General features: G+C 48.7%; 5 non-coding genes across 5 annotated transcripts; all 5 read right to left on the bottom strand.

Annotated features, from left to right (window-relative positions):
* Positions 1-12,230: 12,230 nt before the first annotated feature.
* Positions 12,231-12,303, bottom strand: trnaa-cgc (transfer RNA alanine (anticodon CGC)). Its single transcript has one exon. It is a non-coding gene; the product is annotated as a tRNA-Ala (tRNA).
* Positions 12,304-12,457: 154 nt separating this feature from the next.
* On the bottom strand, positions 12,458-12,530 carry trnaa-agc (transfer RNA alanine (anticodon AGC)). The gene has a single exon. It is a non-coding gene; the product is annotated as a tRNA-Ala (tRNA).
* Positions 12,531-12,702: 172 nt separating this feature from the next.
* On the bottom strand, positions 12,703-12,775 carry trnaa-ugc (transfer RNA alanine (anticodon UGC)). Its single transcript has one exon. It is a non-coding gene; the product is annotated as a tRNA-Ala (tRNA).
* A 275-nt stretch (positions 12,776-13,050) lies between these two features.
* trnaa-cgc (transfer RNA alanine (anticodon CGC)) lies at positions 13,051-13,123 on the bottom strand. The gene has a single exon. It is a non-coding gene; the product is annotated as a tRNA-Ala (tRNA).
* Positions 13,124-13,522: 399 nt separating this feature from the next.
* trnaa-ugc (transfer RNA alanine (anticodon UGC)) lies at positions 13,523-13,595 on the bottom strand. Its single transcript has one exon. It is a non-coding gene; the product is annotated as a tRNA-Ala (tRNA).
* Positions 13,596-13,711: the final 116 nt, after the last annotated feature.

The raw sequence follows: 13,711 nt of genomic DNA, 5'->3' as shown, positions 1-13,711 counted from the left end.
CCTTCTGAGCTGCTCCCTCTTCACCCTGCGCAGTAGGGCTACGTCCGCTGCATCCCACTCAAATAGGCACACAGACAGGCGGCTCATAAAGAGGGGGTACAGGGCATGGGCATCGGTGGTGCATCCCACGGCCAGCCGCCGCATAAAATGCCAGATGTCCAGCCTTATCTTCAGGTCTGGCCACCCACCAAACCTGGCCTGAAGCTTGGTCTCCCCCTCCTCCGAGCAGCAGCCACAGTCCACATAGAGCAGGACCGGGGGAGCTGCACCTGCCTGGGTGTACCTCTCAATGAGACCAGAGACCATCGGGTCCAGCCCCGGTCCCTCCTGGGCAGTCAGGACACTGACGAGGACCTGGCCGATCTCGTTCCCCACCGAGGTCACCCAGAATGCAGTCCCCTTTGCTGCACCAGCCAGCTTCTTTGTCATCTGAAATGACAAAATGTACACAAAAAACTTCATGAGAGCTTTCAAAAGAAAATCTATTAACTAAACACAGAAGTTTATGTATGTATTACTACAGTCTTAATCAAAGGCATGGATATGTGTGTATGTGTGCTTATAAGAATACAAATCATTGAGGATTCATGTTTTCATTGTGGCATAATTGCCACAATGGATTTTCTTCATCTTATTACCTTCTTGGTGGAGTCCATTTTTAAAATGGACCCAAAGGTTGACGTGATGGACGCCTTTATATGGTCCATACGGCTGATGATGTCCCTCCCGTACACCGACAGCACCCACCGGCTGGTTGGGACATCGAGTGGCTGTGGAGGCTCCTGGCAGGTGACTGGGAAGAGGCTGGGCTGGTCAACAAAGGCCGCACACTCCCCCAAGTAGTCGGCCAGGCGGTCCAACCACTCCTCCCCATGGTTCTCCCGCAGCTGTTTCACCAAGCACGCCGGGCTGTTGCCGAGGGTCCGTTCCCGCAACATGCGGATGACCCGTATGTCACAAGCATACCTTGAAGAAAAGACCGATTAGTTTCAAGAACTTGTTCAATTATGTAAGGACCTGCAGCAGGCATTATTAGAAAATGATTGTAGATTTTTAACTCACAAGCGTGTCAGGATCATCCTGAACTTCCTCCTGTGAGGCAGGTCCAGCTGGTCCAGGACAGCCTGACTGGTTGCCAGATGGGTCAGGCGACACACAGTGCACCTGAGTGTCTCCGTCACCATCAGGTAGTACCGGTCCACGTCCAGGACCTTCCGCACCCTCTTGTGCACACCATACCCCGTCAGCTGCTTCCCACAGGTTTGGCAGAATACCCTCACTTTCCACAAGTGATAGGGCATCCATACCAAGAGCCTGTGGGCAAAAAAACGGTCAGGTGTTGGAGCCTGGTGGTAAATCAGGGCAGAGGCTGGTGGCTCATACCAGAGCTTCAAGTTCAAACGCAGCTTGCCAGACTGAAACAGGGTGGATGCAATCCACCGCTGGTCCTGAACCGGGATTGTCTCCTTCATTCTGACAGGAAGCCAGAAGTCAGGAGTGGGACCAGGAGCAGGGCCAGGAGCAGGGCCAGGAGCAGGGCCAGGAGCAGGGCCAGGAGCAGGGCCAGGAGCAGGGCCAGGGGCAGCAAGCTCATCCTCATCATGCACATCCTGTTACAAAACAAGAGAAATATATTTACAAAAACAGAATAGCCCAATCATATGAGAACATCCTCATCCTATGAAACAAAAAACAGTTCAAAGAACACAACACTTACAGCAGCCGTTGTAGGGCTGGTGCTGGTCTCAGAGACAGTGCTGAGGCTGGAAGCTGTGCTGGGCCTCACAGAGGTCGTCGCAGGGCTGGAGCGGGAAGATGTCCTCACGGAGGCTTTGTAGGGGGTGGATGGGGGCTTTGAGAACGGTGATTCGGTCCTCACAAAAGCCATGGCAGGGCTTGATGGTGTTCTAGGCCTCACAGAGGCCATAGGGGAACCAAAGCCTGGTGGGGTGGTCCTCACAGAGGCCTTAGGGGAACCAAAGCCTGGTGGGGTGGTCCTCACAGTGGCCGTAGGGGAACCAAAGCCTGGTGGGGTGGTCCTCACAGTGGCCGTAGGTGAGCTGGCAGTGGCCTGGGTGTCTCCTGTCATGGTGGGTGGACTGGACAGAGACTGGGAGAAGGAGCGGGGGAAGCATTTGTAAAAAGTAGAGCTCAATGAAATCAAATCAAGCTCTTAAGATTTAGGTTTGCTCATATTAACCTATAAATATATATTTACATATAATCATATTTACCTTTGCTTTCCTAACCACATTCACATTGGGCTTTGCAACAGCGCCATGTGAGCCTCCAAATCGTGGTTTAGAAAACTGTGGTGACAATTAGAGACATTTATCAAAGGATTACATTGTAAACCTGAAATGCTCTTCCATTTTGCCATCATCATATGTAATCAGTGGTTGTCCATATTTGAAAGCTTGTATGACAATAATAATATTGAAATAGTCACCATGGACAAAGTCAGTGTGGGCCGTGCTGGGACATGGGCTGAGGCAGAGGCAGAGGCTGAGGTCGTTCTCAGTGGGGGAGGGGCAGCACAGGTAGAGGTCTCTGCCACAGTTTGTCCAGTGGTTGGCTGGATTAGGGACAGAGAGATCCATGTCAGACATCACATTACTGAGCACATCACAAAGTGATTCTTTTAGTGTTTTGGTGTCAAGAAGTCTCATTCACATTACCTTTGGGTTATGAAAGCCACAAGTACACTGCTGTGTCCCACCAAACAGCATTCTTTGGCCACGTAACTGCAACGGGCACTTCTCAATCTGTTCCAAATAAAACAAACAATTTTTTTTAAGAAAACAACCCAATAGAAATGGACCATTTTGACATATCATCTTCTATTGGTGACTAAACATGACATTGACACTGAAGTTGCTGTTCATTATCCTTATCAAGGTCCCATACTGTGACTGGTATTTCTGGCAATTCAGTAATCTTTTATAGGCCATCAGAATACATCCATTTTCTTTTCAGTGATCTTTTGGTCATTTTACATACCTTTTGAAAGAGGTCATACCACCTCTTCTGTCTTGGGGCTGGCCTGTTGCCTGCATCAGCAGGCCAAACCCCAGAGCTGGCAAACCTTCTCAAACGGGACATCCATTCCCCATCCCCCATACTTTTGTGGCTTTTTGAACTCGACATCTAAAAGGTAAAAGGAGCGATTTTTCACACTAGTACAATAACATTTATTTATTGTTATAGGTAGCTTTTTAACATATCAAATATTTAGCTACTATTTCCAGAGGAATATTTTTTTTAAACCTTTTCTGGGTCACTTTATTACCACAAGTGAAAAAGTTCTCTTTATTTCGTTTTGTCCCCAGTGACATCTATAATATATAACAGGTTAAATATTGCGTTTGCTAGTCCGAATAACATCTGTCGCTACAGTAACCTATTAGTAATCCCTTAAAAAAAGTAAATGACAGCCAATACTACAGTACCTGAGGAAATCTACTTTAGCTACTGTACATGACAAACTCTGAAATGACAAACTCTAATATTCGTGATATGACTTGTCATTGACCCGATGAACGATAACATGTATTGAAATGTCAAACGGATGATTTTTTTGATTAGCTATGTATGTATTTACCTTTGCGGTGCGGTACTTCTAACAACTGGAAATAGCGTATCCTGCAATGAATGAACTGACGCGACTTACTGTCACTCATCTCACATCTTCGGCGGGGGTCTCTGGGGTCGTGGACGCCGTTGCTATCGGTGTGACGTAATTGGAGATGTACGTGTTCCGATTGGCTCAATCGGCCTGACGCAATTGGACGGGGTGAGAATCCGATTGGCCCTCGAACCTAGAACCGAGGTAGCTGATTGGTCGCGATAGCCAGTCGAATGTGCCCCGGGTGCCGCTAATCCCCCACCTTACGTGTGTGTGTTTTCCTTGGAAGAGTTAAAAACTGCTCAGTCTTGAGTCACAATCGACAATCTGGCTCGATTGCTTACTTGACATCAATTTGAATCTCACAGGGATTGCGAGTATCGATTCCCCTGCGTAAGAAACTAAATCTTGCCAGTTAAACAGCATCACCTATGGAGGATGCGGGCATCGATCCCGCTACCTCTCGCATGCAAAGCGAGCGCTCTACCATTTCCGCTAAAGCTGGGGAACAATCGCCTGTTTGAGGGGGGAAGAAGGGGGAGAAGGGAGGGGGAAGAAAAAGGGAGAAAAGAGGGAGAAAAGAGGGAGAAAAAAGAGGAAAAAGAGAGAAAAGGGGAAACTCAAAAGTCCCCATTCATAGTTTAAACATTTTTAACCCGTTACATTTTAAGATAATTCGAAAAAACACCCGAAATGACGAATTTTACATCGTTTGGGGAAGATGTAGAATGGAACCAAAGGTCCGCGGTTCGCGTCCCACCTACGGCACCTTTGACTATTTCTAATAAACAACCACTTGAGTTTCCAAGTGTGTATGTTATCAAAACATTATGTTATCCTAATTTAGTGTAATTTGAAAAACATTTGTATCCACTAGAGTGCATTATTTATATTTTACGTAGTTAACTACACTATTCGCCTTTATTTTTATTCACTCCGCACAGGAGTACTGTTTTTAGTTTGTTTTAGTTAGATCTATCTCTCTATCCATCCATCTATCTATTGCTCAAACTGTGTGGCTTCTGAGCTTGTGTGCTCTTATCTGAAGCTCTGTCTTTTTGGTTTCGGCACTTACCATTTCAACACTTGCATGATCCATATATTAAATATTTTTAAACAATGTGCGCAAGCAAGCGTAAAGTTAATCACTTTTTGCTGCTCTTACTTCTTGTAGACTTGCCGTATTTGGTTAGAAAGAGTAGTGATTGGGAAATAACAACGGACTGACCAACAGATAGTTGATAAATAGAAACATTTATCCACAAGTGTAAAAATAGAAATATGAACAACAACTTCAATTAAAACTATATATATACAGGCAAATGATATGCTAAATTACAATATTTACACAATGAAAACTATATACACAGGGGAAATCTAAGCATTAACTATATCTAAACAATGAAAACTATATACAAAGGCCCAAAGAATCATTTTTTTTTTTGCTCCTCCAGCCACTGCTCTCTGGAAAGAGTCTCTGCAGAGGGGCAGTAAACAGTCCCCTTATACTGGCTGTGGCCAGTCTCTGCCGTTCTGTTCTGGCCACACCTCCAGCATTTGTTGGCCTCCACTCTCCTCTGGTAGGCATGGGGAGCTGGACCAGGAGCAGGACGAAGCTGGGGAAGGTGGGTGGTGCAGGAAGAGGGTGGGACAAAACGCAGGGCTTGGGGGACCATCAATGGAGAGGGGGCAGAGGGTGGCCTTATACCAGGGGCTCGGGAGACAAACAGCACAGTAGGGTGGGCAGCAGGGCGAGGGGCGATATGGGTAGGGCGAGGGGCAATGGGGGTAGGGCGGGGCATGATAGGGATGGGAGTGGGGCCTCCAAGGGCAGCTGAAGGACCAGGGAAGAGCTGCCTCTGGGCTGTCAGCCTGGGTCGGACCGCTGGAGGTGGTGCTGGGGCTGCACATGTTGCCCGCCTCTTGGTTTTTGCCTGCCCTGCTGTGCTCTGCGGCAGGTGGTAGGTGTGGGCTGCTCCCTGGGGTTGAGGTGGAACAACAGCAGGGCGGACGTTGGCAGGCAGGAGAGGCTCGTCAGCCACAGACAGAGGACCTGGCAAGTTTATGCCCTGCTGCAACACAGCCAGATCCTGCTTCTTCACCCTGCGGTTGTACCACTGGGAGAGGGTCGACTGGTTCACCTCCACCAGCTGCAGGGTGGTGCCCTGCATGATGGCCCCATTGCCCAGGATGAGCTGCCGGACCTTGCGGTAGTCCTGCAGGATCAGAGTCCACCTGGACATGCAGTTCTTCCCCTGCTTCCTGGGACTCTTGTGGATGTCGGAGAGCCGGACGAAGATGGCCTCCACAAGGCGGCAGCAGTCTGGCCACTGAGCAGGCGAACCAGTGGACCCCAGGACACACCTCTCCACACTCTCCACACCTGGCGTGAACTCCACCTTTTTTTTGTGGCGGAACCGCCCCTTGATGAGCCTATCCAGGTGCCGCGCAGCAAACACCACCCTCTGCTTGTCATAATCCAGCAGGTCTTGCCACAGCCCCACAATGTTGCTGACCTAAGAAGGAAAGAAAACATATATTATATATATTTATATATTATAAATACATAAACAAATATCTGTTGTACAATGCATGTCTTGCTGACCTGCTGGTTATGGAGGGTCATGTTGGTCTGATGCCTCAGCTCCACTAAGCACTCTGCCAGTCTATCCACTCGATCCATGCCTGGAATGCCATGCTCGTCCACAGCCTGAAACATTCAACAATTTGACATTTAGTGCTGAACACCTTATGGCAAAGGTTTGTTATATTGACTGCTGCTGCTGTGTGTTTTATTTGTTTGCTGTCAATTACTGTGTGTTGCTTCTAATAATCAATTGCGCTTGTATTCAGACACTTTCCTATCTACTGAACTTGTTAGTTTCTATGAATGACAGTTAGTTACTAGTAAAAAGTTAACATACCAGCTGTTCTTCAGGCACCTGAGAGGAGGCACCTGGGACACAGGGCTGGGTTATGGGGGGAGGCAGGGTGGTAGCTACAGGCATGGGGGTGACAGGCAGAGTGGTGGGGGTGACAGGTAGGATAGAGGTGGTTACAGTCAAGGTGATGGAAGGCAGGGTGGAGGAGGTGAGTGGCAGGGTGGGGACCACAGGCAGGGTGGTGGAAGGCAGGGTGGAGGAGGTGAGTGGCAGGGTGGGGACCACAGGCAGGGTGGTGGAAGGCAGGGTGGAGGAGGTGAGTGGCAGGGTGGGGACCACAGGCAGGGTGGTAGAAGGCAGGGCGGAAGAGGGGAAGTCTTCCGAAACACTACCGATAGTGAGGTCCTGTCCTTCATCCTCAAACCCTTCATCCGCCTGTTCCTCCTCTGTGGCGTGGTCCTCCAGCAGCTGGTCTGTCTCCTCAGAGTCGGGGTCCATGTCCTGCAAGGGCTGCCCTGTCTGCCTAAGCAGGTAGTTCACCCCAAGCAACTCTCCTGAACATGAACAACAATGCAATGCTAATTAGTATTAAAAAACAGATATGGAACTTACCATAATGCATAAATACTGAGCTCTTAACAACATAATTATTTGTATTCATATTTGCCGAGACTTACCGGTGTACTTTCTCGGTGGGATGAAGGAGGGGACATACTTCCTTCCAAAAACCTTCAGGCTGTTGCTGTTGACGGACTCCAGCACGTCCCCCGCGTACGTCAACAGCGCCATGCGCTTGGTGGTGATGGAGGCCGCTGCCCGGTTTTGGTTCCACCTGTTCAGGCCTTCCAGGAGGTACAGCTGGAAGTTGAGCAGGTTTGCACTCGTTCCTAAAAAAAAAAAGAGAGAACGTGAACAATGATGAACAAGGCTATTTGAATAAAATGTCATTGGTAAGAATATTGATAAGATGATGAAATCTACACCAACCTGGAATAAACCTGTTCAGGTGGCAGTGGAAGGACTCCAAGGAGGTGGAGCCTCTTGCACACCTGTACGTGGTCAGCTGGATCCCCTCCCTGGTGGAGCTGCCTGTCTCCGTGTACAGGAGTACACCTGGCACATCCTGGATGCACTTCACGTGCCTCTTCTGGGTGCGCCAGATGTGCTCCATCTTTGCCTGGTCCAGCAGCGGAACTCCCAGCAGGTCTCTCCCCTTCTCCCCCATCAGCTCCTGCAGCAGCTGCTCAATGCGGAGGACCGTGGCGTCCACTCCACGTGTCCTCCGCCTGCAGAACTGGGACAGCTCAGCCTTGGTGATGGCCTTGTCCACCATGTCGTTGGTAATGAGGGGCACACCCTCCCTTCTGAGCTGCTCCCTCTTCACCCTGCGCAGTAGGGCTACGTCCGCTGCATCCCACTCAAATAGGCACACAGACAGGCGGCTCATAAAGAGGGGGTACAGGGCATGGGCATCGGTGGTGCATCCCACGGCCAGCCGCCGCATAAAATGCCAGATGTCCAGCCTTATCTTCAGGTCTGGCCACCCACCAAACCTGGCCTGAAGCTTGGTCTCCCCCTCCTCCGAGCAGCAGCCACAGTCCACATAGAGCAGGACCGGGGGAGCTGCACCTGCCTGGGTGTACCTCTCAATGAGACCAGAGACCATCGGGTCCAGCCCCGGTCCCTCCTGGGCAGTCAGGACACTGACGAGGACCTGGCCGATCTCGTTCCCCACCGAGGTCACCCAGAATGCAGTCCCCTTTGCTGCACCAGCCAGCTTCTTTGTCATCTGAAATGACAAAATGTACACAAAAAACTTCATGAGAGCTTTCAAAAGAAAATCTATTAACTAAACACAGAAGTTTATGTATGTATTACTACAGTCTTAATCAAAGGCATGGATATGTGTGTATGTGTGCTTATAAGAATACAAATCATTGAGGATTCATGTTTTCATTGTGGCATAATTGCCACAATGGATTTTCTTCATCTTATTACCTTCTTGGTGGAGTCCATTTTTAAAATGGACCCAAAGGTTGACGTGATGGACGCCTTTATATGGTCCATACGGCTGATGATGTCCCTCCCGTACACCGACAGCACCCACCGGCTGGTTGGGACATCGAGTGGCTGTGGAGGCTCCTGGCAGGTGACTGGGAAGAGGCTGGGCTGGTCAACAAAGGCCGCACACTCCCCCAAGTAGTCGGCCAGGCGGTCCAACCACTCCTCCCCATGGTTCTCCCGCAGCTGTTTCACCAAGCACGCCGGGCTGTTGCCGAGGGTCCGTTCCCGCAACATGCGGATGACCCGTATGTCACAAGCATACCTTGAAGAAAAGACCGATTAGTTTCAAGAACTTGTTCAATTATGTAAGGACCTGCAGCAGGCATTATTAGAAAATGATTGTAGATTTTTAACTCACAAGCGTGTCAGGATCATCCTGAACTTCCTCCTGTGAGGCAGGTCCAGCTGGTCCAGGACAGCCTGACTGGTTGCCAGATGGGTCAGGCGACACACAGTGCACCTGAGTGTCTCCGTCACCATCAGGTAGTACCGGTCCACGTCCAGGACCTTCCGCACCCTCTTGTGCACACCATACCCCGTCAGCTGCTTCCCACAGGTTTGGCAGAATACCCTCACTTTCCACAAGTGATAGGGCATCCATACCAAGAGCCTGTGGGCAAAAAAACGGTCCGGTGTTGGAGCCTGGTGGTAAATCAGGGCAGAGGCTGGTGGCTCATACCAGAGCTTCAAGTTCAAACGCAGCTTGCCAGACTGAAACAGGGTGGACGCAATCCACCGCTGGTCCTGAACCGGGATTGTCTCCTTCATTCTGACAGGAAGCCAGAAGTCAGGAGTGGGACCAGGAGCAGGGCCAGGAGCAGGGCCAGGAGCAGGGCCAGGAGCAGGGCCAGGGGCAGCAAGCTCATCCTCATCATGCACATCCTGTTACAAAACAAGAGAAATATATTTACAAAAACAGAATAGCCCAATCATATGAGAACATCCTCATCCTATGAAACAAAAAACAGTTCAAAGAACACAACACTTACAGCAGCCGTTGTAGGGCTGGTGCTGGTCTCAGAGACAGTGCTGAGGCTGGAAGCTGTGCTGGGCCTCACAGAGGTCGTCGCAGGGCTGGAGCGGGAAGATGTCCTCACGGAGGCTTTGTAGGGGGTGGATGGGGGCTTTGAGAACGGTGATTCGGTCCTCACAAAAGCCATGGCAGGGCTTGATGGTGTTCTAGGCCTCACAGAGGCCATAGGGGAACCAAAGCCTGGTGGGGTGGTCCTCACAGAGGCCTTAGGGGAACCAAAGCCTGGTGGGGTGGTCCTCACAGTGGCCGTAGGGGAACCAAAGCCTGGTGGGGTGGTCCTCACAGTGGCCGTAGGTGAGCTGGCAGTGGCCTGGGTGTCTCCTGTCATGGTGGGTGGACTGGACAGAGACTGGGAGAAGGAGCGGGGGAAGCATTTGTAAAAAGTAGAGCTCAATGAAATCAAATCAAGCTCTTAAGATTTAGGTTTGCTCATATTAACCTATAAATATATATTTACATATAATCATATTTACCTTTGCTTTCCTAACCACATTCACATTGGGCTTTGCAACAGCGCCATGTGAGCCTCCAAATCGTGGTTTAGAAAACTGTGGTGACAATTAGAGACATTTATCAAAGGATTACATTGTAAACCTGAAATGCTCTTCCATTTTGCCATCATCATATGTAATCAGTGGTTGTCCATATTTGAAAGCTTGTATGACAATAATAATATTGAAATAGTCACCATGGACAAAGTCAGTGTGGGCCGTGCTGGGACATGGGCTGAGGCAGAGGCAGAGGCTGAGGTCGTTCTCAGTGGGGGAGGGGCAGCACAGGTAGAGGTCTCTGCCACAGTTTGTCCAGTGGTTGGCTGGATTAGGGACAGAGAGATCCATGTCAGACATCACATTACTGAGCACATCACAAAGTGATTCTTTTAGTGTTTTGGTGTCAAGAAGTCTCATTCACATTACCTTTGGGTTATGAAAGCCACAAGTACACTGCTGTGTCCCACCAAACAGCATTCTTTGGCCACGTAACTGCAACGGGCACTTCTCAATCTGTTCCAAATAAAACAAACAATTTTTTTTAAGAAAACAACCCAATAGAAATGGACCATTTTGACATATCATCTTCTATTGGTGACTAAACATGACATTGACACTGAAGTTGCTGTTCATTATCCTTATCAAGGTCCCATACTGTGACTGGTATTTCTGGCAATTCAGTAATCTTTTATAGGCCATCAGAATACATCCATTTTTTTTTCAGTGATCTTTTGGTCATTTTACATACCTTTTGAAAGAGGTCATACCACCTCTTCTGTCTTGGGGCTGGCCTGTTGCCTGCATCAGCAGGCCAAACCCCAGAGCTGGCAAACCTCCTCAAACGGGACATCCATTCCCCATCCCCCATACTTTTGTGGCTTTTTGAACTCGACATCTAAAAGGTAAAAGGAGCGATTTTTCACACTAGTACAATAACATTTATTTATTGTTATAGGTAGCTTTTTAACATATCAAATATTTAGCTACTATTTCCAGAGGAATATTTTTTTTAAACCTTTTCTGGGTCACTTTATTACCACAAGTGAAAAAGTTCTCTTTATTTCGTTTTGTCCCCAGTGACATCTATAATATATAACAGGTTAAATATTGCGTTTGCTAGTCCGAATAACATCTGTCGCTACAGTAACCTATTAGTAATCCCTTAAAAAAAGTAAATGACAGCCAATACTACAGTACCTGAGGAAATCTACTTTAGCTACTGTACATGACAAACTCTGAAATGACAAACTCTAATATTCGTGATATGACTTGTCATTGACCCGATGAACGATAACATGTATTGAAATGTCAAACGGATGATTTTTTTGATTAGCTATGTATGTATTTACCTTTGCGGTGCGGTACTTCTAACAACTGGAAATAGCGTATCCTGCAATGAATGAACTGACGCGACTTACTGTCACTCATCTCACATCTTCGGCGGGGGTCTCTGGGGTCGTGGACGCCGTTGCTATCGGTGTGACGTAATTGGAGATGTACGTGTTCCGATTGGCTCAATCGGCCTGACGCAATTGGACGGGGTGAGAATCCGATTGGCCCTCGAACCTAGAACCGAGGTAGCTGATTGGTCGCGATAGCCAGTCGAATGTGCCCCGGGTGCCGCTAATCCCCCATGTAGAGTTCCTCGTTGGGGAACTTGTGAGCGTCAGCATGAGTACAGTCTGGTTCGACTGCTTACTTGACATCAATTTGAATCTCACAGGGATTGCGAGTATCGATTCCCCTGCGTAAGAAACTAAATCTTGCCAGTTAAACAGCATCACCTATGGAGGATGCGGGCATCGATCCCTCTACCTCTCGCATGCAAAGCGAGCGCTCTACCATTTGAGCTAATCCCCCATGTAGAGTTCCTCGTTGGGGAACTTGTGAGCGTCAGCATGAGTACAGTCTGGTTCGACTGCTTACTTGACATCAATTTGAATCTCACAGGGATTGCGAGTATCGATTCCCCTGCATATGACAGGCAAAGGAAGCGCTGCAGCGTTTGAGCTAACTCGCACTTCCCTTGCTCCTACCTGGGAGAGTTGAATCGTCCCACACTTTGGAGCTGCTTTTCCGAAACACGTGCAAAGGTTGTTGTGGAACGGAGCTCCATTTTTCAATGAAAAAGCTGTTGGAGAATGCGGGCATCGATCCCGCTGCCTCTCGCATGCGAAGCAAGCGCTCTACCACTTGAGCTAATTCCCCCATATTAAGCTCCTCGTTGGGGAACTTGTTAGCATCAGCATGAGGACCCAAATTGTATTAAGCCAATCGTGTCGTCATCCTTCATGCCAATGCGATACTTGTAGATGTTGCTTTGGAAAGGAACTAAATCTTGCCAGTTAAACAGCATCACCTGTGGAGGATGCGGGCATCGATCCCGCTACCTCTCGCATGCTAAGCGAGCGCTCTACCATTTGAGCTAATCCCCCACCTTACATGTGTGTATTTTCCTTGGAAGAGTTAAAAACTGCTCAGTCTTGAGTCACAATCGACAATCTGGCTCGACTGCTTACTTGACATCAATTTGAATCTCACAGGGATTGCGAGTATCGATTCCCCTGCGTAAGAAACTAAATCTTGCCAGTTAAACAGCATCACCTAAGGAGGATGCGGGCATCGATCCCGCTACCTCTCGCATGCAAAGCGAGCGCTCTACCATTTGAGCTAATCCCCCATGTAGAGTTCCTCGTTGGGGAACTTGTGAGCGTCAGCATGAGTACAGTCTGGTTCGACTGCTTACTTGACATCAATTTGAATCTCACAGGGATTGCGAGTATCGATTCCCCTGCATATGACAGGCAAAGGAAGCGCTGCAGCGTTTGAGCTAACTCGCACTTCCCTTGCTCCTACCTGGGAGAGTTGAATCGTCCCACACTTTGGAGCTGCTTTTCCGAAACACGTGCAAAGGTTGTTGTGCAACGGAGCTCCATTTTTCAATGAAAAAGCTGTTGGAGAATGCGGGCATCGATCCCGCTGCCTCTCGCATGCGAAGCAAGCGCTCTACCACTTGAGCTAATTCCCCCATATTAAGCTCCTCGTTGGGGAACTTGTTAGCATCAGCATGAGGACCCAAATTGTATTAGGCCAATCGTGTCGTCATCCTTCATGCCAATGCGATTCTTGTAGATGTTGCTTTGGAAAGGAACTAAATCTTGCCAGTTAAACAGCATCACCTGTGGAGGACGCGGGCATCGATCCCGCTACCTCTCGCATGCTAAGCGAGCGCTCTACCATTTGAGCTAATCCCCCACCTTACGTGTGTGTGTTTTCCTTGGAAGAGTTAAAAACTGCTCAGTCTTGAGTCACAATCGACAATCTGGCTCGACTGCTTACTTGACATCAATTTGAATCTCACAGGGATTGCGAGTATCGATTCCCCTGCGTAAGAAACTAAATCTTGCCAGTTAAACAGCATCACCTATGGAGGATGCGGGCATCGATCCCGCTACCTCTCGCATGCAAAGCGAGCGCTCTACCATTTGAGCTAATCCCCCATGTAGAGTTCCTCGTTGGGGAACTTGTGAGCGTCAGCATGAGTACAGTCTGGTTCGACTGCTTACTTGACATCAATTTGAATCTCACAGGGATTGCGAGTATCGATTCCCCTGCG

The sequence above is a fragment of the Osmerus mordax genome, chromosome 22 (assembly GCF_038355195.1).
Source record: "Osmerus mordax isolate fOsmMor3 chromosome 22, fOsmMor3.pri, whole genome shotgun sequence".
In the NCBI taxonomy this organism is placed as follows: domain Eukaryota; kingdom Metazoa; phylum Chordata; class Actinopteri; order Osmeriformes; family Osmeridae; genus Osmerus; species Osmerus mordax.
Note: the sequence above shows the minus strand (reverse complement) of the source record. Positions and strands in the feature narration are given on the sequence as shown.